Below are 13222 nucleotides of genomic sequence, written 5' to 3'. Positions count from 1 at the left end.
GGGCAGACATTAGTCACTGTTTTCCTGTAATACACTCACACACACACACACACACAGATGAAATAGAGAGAGGTATCTTGGGTATACTCAGACATATGCTTGCACATCACTATCACCCACGCACACAATTGCATGCAAAGATTTATGTAACCATTCACAAAGCTAAAATCCTTTCAGACACACACACACACACACACACACACACACACACACACACACACACACATGATCATGCTAGTATGAAAACCTTAGAAGGGATTACTTTAAGTGCAACAGTAGGAGAGGTATGCTGCTGTGTCTCTGGAGAATCTTCCCCCTTGAGCCCCTGATGTCTTTGATTCTACATCTTACTGTGCTCTCTGTGTCTGTCCTGCCATCCCAATGAGACACCACCAGCTGGCCGCCTGCCTGGGCCTGCCATCGCAGGAGAGGTGATATGAACACTGGGAGAAGGTAAAAGACGGAGAGAGACGTCCTGGGACGAGGACGGGAGAGACGCTGTAGCCCGGGGCAATCTATTTTGAAGCCTCTCCAGTCCCGTAAAACACTTCAGCAAATCTTGCACTTTAGCAACATTATCATACACCAACTTCACATCACATCGATGTAGTCTCACATGGTAACATGATAGCATATCCAGAGTTGCAGATTGCTCACACTGGATAGAACCACAGCTCAGGAAATTGACTTAGCAAACCCAATGATGATACTTCCTTCCTGCCTTCCTGTATTAGTTTTATCAAAATCAGATAAGGCAGAAATAAAGAAGATGAAGAAGGTGTATTTCACAGTTTTTTGGGCTGCAACTAACAAATATTTTTATTATTAATTAATTAATCTATAAATGAATCTCGGAAGATTCTCAACTGGACTTGCAATAGATTATTTAAGAGGAGACTAATCATCTTTAAAGTGGCTATATCAGATATTTCAGCATCTTTTAACTCGTTTTGGTTTTACGGCCTGAAATGTTACTGTTTTGGTTCACTCTCATTGCTGTCAACGCTGTCACAAAGTTAGCAACTTAGAGAATGATGTAAGTAGAGTGAATATTGGACTTACATTCATCAGGTGGACAGAAACACAACTACAAGTGAATGCTAATGTTGCTCCGTATCTTTTGGACGTGTAATTAGGCAACAGTTTGCCAACAAGTTCACTATTTCAACTTAAAAGGTGATTATGTCAGCGGTGAGTTTACAGCTAGATTCCACTGCATCTATGAGGCCAAATAAATTAAGGTGAATCATTTAATCGCATGATCCATAAAATGTGACAAAATAAAGACAAAGTTGCCATCTTCAAAATTGCTTCTTTTGTCCAACCAACAGTCTAAAACCCAAAGATATTACCTAAATTAAAAAATATTCACATTTGAGAGGAATATTGTTGGGTATTTTTCTGTAAGTCAACTAATCAATTAATGTAATTGTTTCAGCACTAGATGCTGCTTGAAAAGTAAAGTCTAATGAGAAAAAACTCCAGTACTGTGATCCAATGATGACATGACTGTGAGAATCAGCTCTAGTTGTGGTGTTGCAGAGAGAAAAAAATGTCTTTTCTGTGAGGTGAACGGGAGGTTAGGGGTCACTGGTTGGAATGCTGCATTCCCCTCATCTTCCAGGTGTGCTGGGTGACTAACATTGTTAATGACCTCATCATGTGTATGGTGGCCCTGAGGGCTCACACAAGCAATCCCCAATTTGGCAATACAAAAAGCAAAAAATACAGCAAAGAAATAAAGCACAGGCTAAATCAGCAATTTGACAACATGTGCAGCATGAAGAAACACGCTGCAAATACAGAACACTCAAGTTGATTGAAGAATGATTTAAGTTTAGTTTAGTTTAGTTGCATGATTCAGATCTTATTGCAGATATTATAAATATCAAAATACTTTCAAAATACAAACAAACTGACAAACTTCAGTGTGAGCTAGCCTGTATCTTTTTCAGTTTTGCAATGTTTCTTTATTTGCCTGAAAATGTGGTATCTATCTGTCTGTCTATTTGCAGCACATTTACACATAGTATATGTGTGTCAAATATAATTTTCTTGCACACAATAGATATTTCATTTGTATGCCCTGTTGTTTCAGTGATGTAAAATAAAGTGGTATTAGTAAATGAAAAAAAAGACACATTTTGATTTGGCTTTGTTGTCACACTCTTAGTCCGCTGATGTTTTCGTGATAAGTAAATGGCTCTAAAAGGGCTTGCTTTATGGATAAACAAATCGGACACATGGTAACAGGAGAAGACATCCAGACACACATATCGTCATCAGCTCCCTCTGCCTGATTTCACCAAATCCACTCCAGATCGCTTCTAAATCAGCTCATCTTTCTGGATCTTTTGCTCGAAACAGGATTATTTTTTGCTCCTCCGACAACTCTTGGGTGTAACAGAGGTGTCTCTCTTCATGCCTGTCCCCAGCTGTCTGACACTTTAACATCAAGGAGCAGCAAGGAAAAAAAGGGGGTGTGGTGTTATCATTACAGAAATGTTCTCATTTTGCATCAGGATTGGAATCTGCACTCATCACACTATTATTCCTCGAGAAATGGACAAAGCCCTGGATGTATTGAATGAAAAGACACGTTACATAAGCTGTGGAGAATCCCTCTCATCCCTCAGGCTGCTGCACTAAAGCAACAAACTAATAAAGGCTAGCAGTAAAGGTAGTAGAGGTGGGGTGTAATTGATGGTTTTGTGTGAAATGAAATGACCCAGTTGATATCTTAAGCTCACCTCAAGCCTCTCAGCCACACACACACACACACACACACATATGGATGCTGTTTCACTCTCTCCACCTCTGCCTCTCTTTCTTTGTGTTTGTGTTAGCGAAAGCACATGTTTGAAAAGGTCGTCACCTGAGACACATTTGCGATGAATAACCGCCTGAGAGGATGAGCTGCTTTCACGGTTTCTTGGAGCTCGAAACTTACATTGCGAGGTAGTCCGTCTCCAAAGAGGCTTCTTTTTCTAGGTTAACAAGCTGTAAACACACCTGAGTGATGAGTCACATCACAGGAGTGCTGGGATCTAGCATGCCATTATCAGGCTGTTAACAAGGAATGCGTTTAATGGAAGCTAGTTTGAGAGAGCACGTTCCTCCCCCGGTGTAAACCATACCATATGGAGGCTATATGCCCAACACAAGAGGGTTAGGAGATAAATCTTGCGCACAATTTTTTTTCACAATGCCTAACGAGTTGGTTTTACTGGTAACAGTTTGATGTTTTCTCAGCCCTATAATGATCTTCTCAACCATTTGGTAGAGCATATATTGACCTGTGAATTATGTAAATAGATACCCCCTAACGAGTCTGATGGGTTTATAAATATTCACAAACATGTTCTATGGGAAGAAATTTTCCATTACGAAAAAAAGTCCCTGGTACCTGCTAACAGGTACTTTTTTTAGTATCACCTCTGTCCAGGTTCCAAGCGAGCTGAGCCGATACCAAAAGGTGACGTGAAAACCCACAGACTGCTGATTGGTCAGAGAGAATCGTCACTAATCACTGCGTCATCATTGCTAGTGACAGACGGGGGGGTCCTGAACAAAACCGCCATTTTTAAATAGTTTAGCCAGCGGTGTTTTGTTTATTTTGCTGCCTCCAGCTTCTTTTGAAACAAAATTTGTCTTCTGGCAACAGCCACATGCCAAGAGTAAAAAACAACACACCTTCGACGTTCTGTGTGTGTGTCGCGTTAGGTCACGTCAGTTTCCTGCGGCGTCGCTATGACGACCAGCCACGCTCGCCTCAGGCATGAGGCAGTACTAAATCTGCAATGGAAAATGGAGGAAGGGGCCCTGTGGCCGGGTCGAGTCGAGCCGAGTAGAATAGAGTCGAGTCGAGCAGGTGCCATGTAAAGGAAAAACGCCATATGTAAGTTTGCCAAATCAGGTAGCGGATCGGTAGTTCGAATGAGACAGCAATAATGGACAATTCCACTTCCAACCTGTAGGGGGACCGAAGAGGAAAAGTGCATTGGTGTTGCTTTAATGGCAAAGGTGCTGTTGCAAACAATTAAAAAACAAAATAAAAACCGAATAGTTTTCTGGTTTTAAACTGTCAGTATGAAAAAAGTTATTTAATCAGTATGTTTTTAGGAGGTTTTTAGACAATACTCTCACTAATCAGGTAAATACAGAGTGTATCTGATAATATTGGTAATAATGATTTAAAAGAGCAAACTTTAAGTACAATGACAGTTGTGGACATTGACCGAATTCACTGAGGTCACTACTTCTGCCCAAAATGTGCATCTAGATCGAAGTGTAAGGGAAAACTAGTCAGCTCCAGCGTCTACCTTCACTGTAACTTTTTTCTTTGTTTGGCAGAGTCTCTGCATGTGTGGTCAGTTGAAAAAAAAAAGGATGTTTGTTGTTAGTGCCCAAAAGATCTGTGAAATGCTGTTAGAAGTTCCTCCTCTTATCTCTTAAAATGACATTCTTGTAAAGCTTTTGCAAGTCACCTATGCCCGTTATTCAGCTTCAGGGGAACGCCTGTTATGAAAAGGGAAATATGTTTGATGTAACTTAGGAGGTTTCTTCAGCAGAAATAAAGAAGAAATTTGCTACAAGAAGCGAGGGGAAAGACAAATGTTCTACCAAAGCGCATGGTTATTGATGACCTCATTCATTTTCCTACTTAACAGCATTTATAGAAGGCAGTAAACCTCATCAGAATAGAAGCTTTAAAATGAAAAACATGCAGAGGGATTCTCAGACCATACAATTAGAAGTAAAATAATACAAACATATAGACAGCAGGAATGTGAAAGAATAATGAGCACACACAATAAATACTACAGTATGAATAAGAACAGATCTTCAGAAGAACAGATCAGATCTTAAAACAACAAGCGACTAATGCAGGCTTATTCATTCATTTGTTTAGACTAGACTAAATACTTCAAAAGAGCTTCATAACATGTTTTAACTGTCCAGTTTATAAGAGATTGCCAAAATGGGCCGACATATAAAAATAACAATAAATGTTAAAAGTCTCTGTTACCATTTCTACGCTGCTTAACAATAATATAACTGCATCCATTTAGACAGCAACATGAAAAATGAAGGTTTAAAAACAGCCTTGCACGTGGATTATCATTTTTAAATACTATAATTCAATCCCACTTGAGCACTTGAAGGTTATATTGTCCTCCATCAGACTGTGTGCATTATGAATATATGAATGAAAGGAGGCGTGCTGAGATTCTTGTGACCAATGGCAGTGTCTGAAAGCGAGCATCATACCTCTTCAGTGAGATCAAAGGTTCTGTCTGCTCCTATAGCTCCATAAAGCTCTCTGAGCAGACATAGTGTATTCCCAGAATATTTATTAATCCAGCCCTGACCTAACCTGATTTTAAAAGCAGGCATCTCCTCTTATTAGAAGAGGATTGCATCAGTAGCTGTTAGTAACTCCCTGCATAATGGAGAAGCAAAGTCAGGTAGCAGTGGTGGAGGAAGTATTCACATCCTCACATAAAAGTAACAGTACCACACCGTAAAAAGAAAAAAAACTCTATTAAAAAAGTCCTGCATTAATAATGTTACTTAATATTATTACATACAAATCTCATTTTTAATGAATCTACTGATTGTTTTCTCAATTCATTGTTTTGTCCATAGAACGTCAATGAATGGCCGTCACAATTCCCCATTGCCCAGAGTGATTTTGTCCAACTAAAAGTCTAAACTACAAAATGTTTCAGTTTACTGTCATTTAAGGCAAGGAAAAGCAGCAAATCCTTATTTGAGAACTGGAACCATGACATGTTGGGCATTTTGCATGATAAAAATTAGCAAGAAATATTCGCTTGCTTATTGTCTCTTGATCCACAAACCGTTTCAGCTCTAATTTTACATACAGTCAGGTTGTTTATAATAATGCATCGCATGTTTTGTGTGTGAAATCGTAATCTGTAGAATTACTTTTACTAAAGCTTGAATAAAAAAACTAATGCAGTGGAATAAAAAGCGCAATGAAATGGAAACAGTCAAGTTAAGTAAAAGTAACTAATATTTACACTTAAGTACAACACTTCCACACTGTGTAGCTAGAAGACAGTAGCAGCTGTGAGCCATAGAAGTCTAAAATCACAGCTATTGGACCCCTGAATTCCTCGGCATATGCCTGTCTCTGCAGGGTTCCCAGCAAAGTAAGCAAGCTTTGCACAACCTGTGGAAGGACGTGAAGTCACTGCGGAGGAAGGTCCAAGCGTTTGGAGCAAGCTCTGACAACAGTGCCACAGCACGCTTTCCCTTCAAAAAGCTCATAAAAGTCTGCCCAGCTAAAGATAGACACAGGCAGTCAGGAGGGACAGCAATAAATCAGTAGGAGACCCCCAGGGGTACGAGGAACATTAAGATGATCCTCAGCATGTCACTGAACTAAACTCCTCTCAAAATGTGACCTAAAGACCTAGCAGTGTAGTATGCTCTGAAGCCTATTATGGTGCTTTAATGTTCCAAACAATGACTTGAACATTTGTCATACTATTTCATACACTAATAGTAGCTCTAGGAAAACACTCTCCTGCCTGCACGGTTGATCCTTACACCTAAGGGCCTCCACATTCCTGGCTCAGCTGGATATTCACCAGGCCACCACCTGCAGCATGTCAGCAGAGTGCACGGAGTTAAGAATCCCCCCTCCTCCCTGTGAAACCATTTACCGTCACGCTGACTGGTAGGTGCTGTAAAAAGAGTGTCTAAAAGCACTTATAGGACCTGTTAATGAACACTGTCCGATAATACAAAATCTGAGGCAAAGAGGAGAAATTTAAAATGAAAAAGTAATTTTAAGATCACAGTCACACTCAAAGCAAAGAACTGAGATCCCACTGTATATACAATGAAGAGAACTGCCAAAGAGATTACAGTTGAAAAGGACAGTTGGTGTGGTTCAAACCAAAAGGCTCACATCTTTGACTGACATTTTCCCACCGTGGCTGAGTGCTAACACTGGGTAAAAGGAAAGACACGCCGTCTTGTCTCAGCTGTCACTTCAGAGCCCATGGTGGGAAGAAGAAAGAAAAAATGCCCATACTCTCAATCACATCCACAAGCTGAGATCCCCTCAACCACCGAAATAACACTGGAACATCTTTTCTTCTTCTCCATCTCTTTGTCTTGTTCTTATTGTTGTCTTGTTCAGATTGGTGTGAGTCAGTGTTTTGCCATTAAGAGTTTGATTGTTGAAAAGATTTGAGTGACTGTAATAATAAAAAAAAAAACATCAATGATTTTCGTTTGGCAGCTAAATGCACCGATCTGCTTTGATGTCTGATTCAAGAAAGCATCCTTCGGCAAGACGGACCTGGCTCATTTCCATATTTGAATAACAAAGACAACACTGATTGATATTAAGAGAGATTGAGATCTTTTCTGCGGCTCCTCCTGATTTGCGCTTTGTTGTAGTTGCCTAGTTGCCTAGGAGCCAGCAACGCCCGCTTCATTTTCAATCGACATCACATGGCGCCAGAGGAGCTCACCCAGAATAACTGAACAGGCCTCCAGAGGCAACTGCTCACTAATGTAATATGTACGAGCTGAGTGGCCATCTCTTTGTTGGATATCACTGCAGAGAGTTAGTGTGAGAGATATTAACAGAAACAGAGAGACATTCTTCATAGATGCTTGGATAAATCTGTGCCTATAGTACATACCAGCGTACAGTATACATAGACCCCCAGTAAAAATCTGACCATGTTTTCTGGATGAGCTCACATCACTGTTCACCGCTGTGGAAAAAAAAATGGTGGATGACTCAGCCTGAAGAAACGCTTGAAGATATCTGGCTAAAAGTCAAACATGGCAGCCGGGAAACACTCCTCGTCTTCATGTTCCAGGCGTGCTCACTTTTCATTTGCGTGTGCTGCAGTAAATCAGCCATGCAGGCCTCCATTATCCTTGACCTCATACATGATCATCAAGACAAACAGCATCACTCAGTGGATACACTCATCCAGTATAGATTCAGATTTCAGCTGCAGCGTTTTTCTAATTTCCACCATTATTGCCTCTTAAGCTATATCATTATATATACCTTTCTTTTTATCTGATCTATAGCATTTGTCCCACAAACCCATTTTTCTTTTTTATAGCAGAGCAAAAGGTAAGCCCCCCAAAAAAACATGATTATTTAACAGAGTGGACTTGAGAGGATCAGGTACATAAATCAGCTTTTAAAAAATACAATAAAGATGAGACAGTGAATAAACCTGCCTTTACAGGCTCTACTTTTGAGTTTTTTTTAAATCCCTAAATGGAGCAGCTACAGGACATCAGATTCAGAGTAAGACGTTTAAAATAACAGTTGATTGTTTGATGGGTTGAGATCTCTTCAGAAATGTGCTTTGGTGCTCTACGGAACTATAAAAGTATCCCTAGTGATCCAGTAGTTTGCTCAGGGACACTCATGCTCTCTGGCTTTAACAGCTTCATCACTCTCTATATGTGGTCTTTTTTATTATTATCCCTGGTCGTGTTGTAACTTTCTGAACTAACATGACAGTCACGTAAAGTGTTACATAAAACCTCACAGTCTGAATTTATCGCTGGCATTTCCCTGTTTCCCCATCTGCTGACCAAAGCTTTGTTCTTCTTTTCAAATGCCATCCCCAAAGCTAAAAAGTCACAATGACATCATGGATCAAAGGCCGCTCTTGGCTTTTTGAGGCTTTTGGCGTTTGAAAATAATCCACGTGTAGTAGGCAGTCAGACAGCGGTACTTGATACGAAGCACGATAATACAAGAATTATCATCAGTGCTACTCCCCAACCCACTGAGAATAATCAAAGGAGGAGAGAATAGGAGGGAGGCTCGCTTTCAGTCGACGTTGCATTGGCTGCCATATTTCAAAATCACTCTCCATTGATTGATTCCCTGCTGATGGGCCTTTCAGAGCCTGTTCAGGTCTGGATTCTGACTCAATGTATTCCAGGGGTGTCAAACTCATTTTCACTAAGGGCCACACTGGAAAAAAAGTATCGCACCAAGGGCCAGACATGTATAGTTTTTTGACATGCTTTTATTTCATCGAAAAAGTAAAATATCTTTGACTCAATTATTGCATGTATCATATAGTCTTCTTACAGTTTGGTCCATATAAAGCCCTGAAAAAGTGAGCAAAAAAGCTCCAAAGCCATCCTAGAATTTAGTAAATCAATCAAAACAATGATTATATTTTCTAAGTATGCTACCACACAGCTGACTCACAACAACCTCTTTCACAGCCTGAATATGCAAACTCTCTGCTTCTGGGGGGATTTCTGAGACTCAAAGTCAGCAAATTTGCCAAATTCTGCTTTGAGTGTTGTGTAATTGCAAGTTGAAAAAAGTTTCCCATGTTTTTGGTTTGGCGCACAACTAGGCGGGCCAAAATTTATTGTGAACCTAAATTGATATGCGAGCCGGATCAGAATGTGCGAGGGGCCAGATTTGGCCTGCGGGCCTTGAGTTTGACACATGTGATGTATACTGATGGAAAAAGGAACATTTTCTGAGACATTCATTTTTTATTATTGTGGGCTTTTACACAAAGTTGTGAAATGGTCTAATAACCAGCAAGAAAGCCAATCTTAGTCTTCCATAATACCATGTGCCATGTGCTCTATACTGTAGGTACAAGGCCATGCAGCAAATGATCATTTCCTGTGTGAGTTTATGTGACAGGACTTGACACCGCAGCGGGACAGTACCAGGCCACACACTGCTGCTGCGGTTGCTATGAGCAACGCACAAAGGTGCGGCCTTTACCCCAAACTCAAAAGCAAGTCAGCCATTTTACATTTACTGTGCAGTTTTGGTAAAAAAAATGTCATCATTTCCAGGCGTCAGAACGAACTCCTCCAACAGATTTAACCCGGTCAACTTAAAAATCAGAAATTTGTGCAACGTTATCGTCTCTCCAAAGGAGCCCAGGACGCCCTGGATTGAAATATAAATATATATAATATAAGAGAATGTAATATCCAGCAACTTCTGCATTATATCACAAATACTTATTAAAGTTCAACATTTAAAGCTGCTCAAATCAATATGTGTGATGTGAAAAGGGGTCAATTATAGTGACGATCCCAGATTTGTAGTTTCCCCAGGCTCTACAGAGCTTTTTCAATTCAATTTAATTTATAGTATCAAATCATAACAAGAGTTATCTCGAGACACTTTACAGATAGAGTAGGTCTAGACCACACTCTATAATTTACAAAGCCCCAACAATTCTAATAATTCCCCCAAGAGCAAGCAGTGCGACAGTGGCGAGGAAAAACTCCCTATTAGGAAGAAACCTCGGACAGACCCAGGCTCTTGGTAGGCGGTGTCTGACGGTGCCGGTTGGGGATATGATGAACAGTGGCGATAATAGATAAGATAAGATAAGATAAGATAATACTTTATTGTCTGTTACACAGGGTTCCAGAAAATTGTCTTTGACAATAATAGTCACATTAAAGATAATGGAACAGCGACTTCAAATGGTAGTCGTAGTAGTTCATGTCATTTTTAGCATCTCTGAGCTAGTTGTTGTGATTGTTCTGGATCTGGTTTCCAAACAAAGAAGGCAGCTGTTTTCAGCAAGAAAGTTCTGATTTACCCACCCAGCGCCAAACTGTCATCTGCTCCCCCAAACATGTCTGCAACATGGCCTGTTTCCATAAATCCATTAACAAAAATAATCTACTCAGCAGCCAGAGATCAGAGAGTCTGTTCAAGGATGATGCATTAAAAATCGACCTCGCAGGTTGGTGAGAAGACCGAGGACATCCATATTTGTCCGGTCTGCTGTGCCAGCACTGGTGGCGAGGACTGTGGACAGATGGCACGGACTTTTGCAAGACAGTATGTCGCTCTCTGAGACGACTCCAGCTCGGACAGGAACCTGCTCCAACACTAAGATTATGGGAGGTAGAGGGAGCAATGTCACAAACCGTATCCCAACGTAACAGCACTGCCTGAGCTCTGGTCATCACATGAACAGCAGCAGCCATATTCATTCTGGGTGTGCAGTGCTTTGATCACATCAAGTCTCCTCAGAGCAAAGTTTGTTGATGTTGGAGGATAGTGTTGTTTTTCTCCTGACCTCGCCACATCTCAAAAGTTGTAATAAAATAAAAAGGATATAAAATGAGTCTTGATGTTTTTGAATGCTGATACTTCTTTTTTTTAAATGATCAATTTTTTTAATTTATTTTTTCATTTTGAACAACAACAACAGAACAGACAAACACACTTGAACAAGAACAACCACCCTTTCCCACCCCCCCACCCCGAGGAAAAGAAAGAAAAAAAAGAAATCACACCTTGCCTAGTCGCCCCCTTCTCTACTTCTTGTGATGCTGAGGTCATTAGGACTGATACCTGTGCTGCTGCACCTTTCCATAGGTCTATAGTCGATGATTTGGCTACGTTAATGCTTGCTGTAGAGAGCTCAAGCATAAATATGTCTACAAAATACGCCAACCAGTTTTATACAAAGCGAGTGGGGGGGGGGGGAACAGTGTTGAGCTATCATTTTCTTGGTCGCAGTTGAGCCGGCTAACCAAACTTTCTTTTGTCTCCCAAGCAGATGTAATTTAGAGTCGTCATTAAGTAACAAAACAATCAGGTCAGTAGGAATTCCTGATACTTCTTGTGACCCTGATTGACTGACTGTAGGTATGTGTGTACATACCCTGATTGCATGTAGGTAACACACAACACATGGAACATTGAAACAAACGGGCTACAGAAGCAGAACGCCACACCGGGTGCCTCTCCTGTCAGCTAAGAACAGGAAACTGGGGCAAGAAGAAGACAATTGGATAAAAGATTGAAAAAAATGTTGCCTGGTCTGATGAGTCTCGATTTCTGTTGCAACATTCAGATGTTTTATTAGCCTTCTTTCTCATCCCACCCACTTTCCGAGCCATCCATTAATAGAAAAATCTCCATTTGCACACCAACAACATTATATTCACAGACTAAGTATGGTATTACGGTGAAAGACTGCAGCACTGCTGAGAATAGAATAGAATTTGCTTGTGAACCCATGAATCAGACTGTTGTTTATCTTGGCTTCACAGCCTTGAGGGAGGGTAGGTTACTCTGTAGCAGCAGACAATGTATTGTGATGCAGTCGTGTAACTGTAAAAAAGTTTCAATATTCACATATTGAGTCACAGACAGTAGAAAATGACTGACAGCCGAGCGTGGAAAATAGACTGATTGGAAAACAGGCTGCTGCAGTATGGACAACGCCAGAGCAACATGGTTACCCATTATTCATGTTGTATAATCATTTACGGAACATGATTTGGATAATATCTAACTAACTGAGTCAAAAGATAGCATTTTACCACCCCAAACTCTCAAATGAAATGCAAGGTGACAGTAATTAAGAACACAGCCTGTTTCTGTCCACAGCACAGACTGAACACCTGCATATTTAAAATATTTTCAGCCACATTAAGCTGCAAACCGTCTTGAGAGCATCACTCTGGCCTATTTAATGAAGTCAGCTGAAACTAGAAGATCTCTGGAGCACAGACTCACTCCTCCCTCTTCCTCATTTGTGTACAGTAGTAGTGTGTGGGAGTTGGGTTTGGCTGGCCAGCACAATCTCTCCAGGGTGGCAGCAAATTCTCATGCTAGGAATTATGAGGATCTCTTGCTCTTTTAGCAAGCAACTACCCCCCATTTACAAAAATCAGCACAGATCAGTCATTTCATAATTTGCAAGATACACTTTTTGGACCCATTTCCAAAGAGGATTGGGTTAAAGTCAGTAGCTTACTTTACATTTTTGCTGTCATAAAGGCCCAGAAAACCTATTTTCATAATCAGATTCTTACATGAACACTGAACTTTCTGACACAGCTAGACAGTTTTTGTTGTTTCACATGAGATATTTTCTGTATTTGTATTGGTTGGGATTCTTTTCTATGCACTGATCAGGATTTGGCAAAATTTGAATCAAAATGTGATGTGGGGTTGTTTGCTGATCAGAATACACCCACACAGTGCTGATGAAGCAAGCTTGCTGGGTTTTTGAGTGTTAATATAATACCTGGCAACGTCTTCTCAAGCGCTAACTTTGTTGCTCATTTAGTAAATAATATTCATTGTTAAGGATAAAAAAAAACATGTTTTATTCCACGTGTTCAGGCATTATAAGTTATTGCTATAAAACAGCTGGGGGAATAAGAGGAGTACAAGAAG

The sequence above is a fragment of the Perca fluviatilis genome, chromosome 19 (assembly GCF_010015445.1).
Source record: "Perca fluviatilis chromosome 19, GENO_Pfluv_1.0, whole genome shotgun sequence".
In the NCBI taxonomy this organism is placed as follows: Eukaryota; Metazoa; Chordata; class Actinopteri; order Perciformes; family Percidae; genus Perca; species Perca fluviatilis.
The sequence above is the reverse complement of the archived record's forward strand: the minus strand, read 5'-3'. Positions refer to the sequence as shown.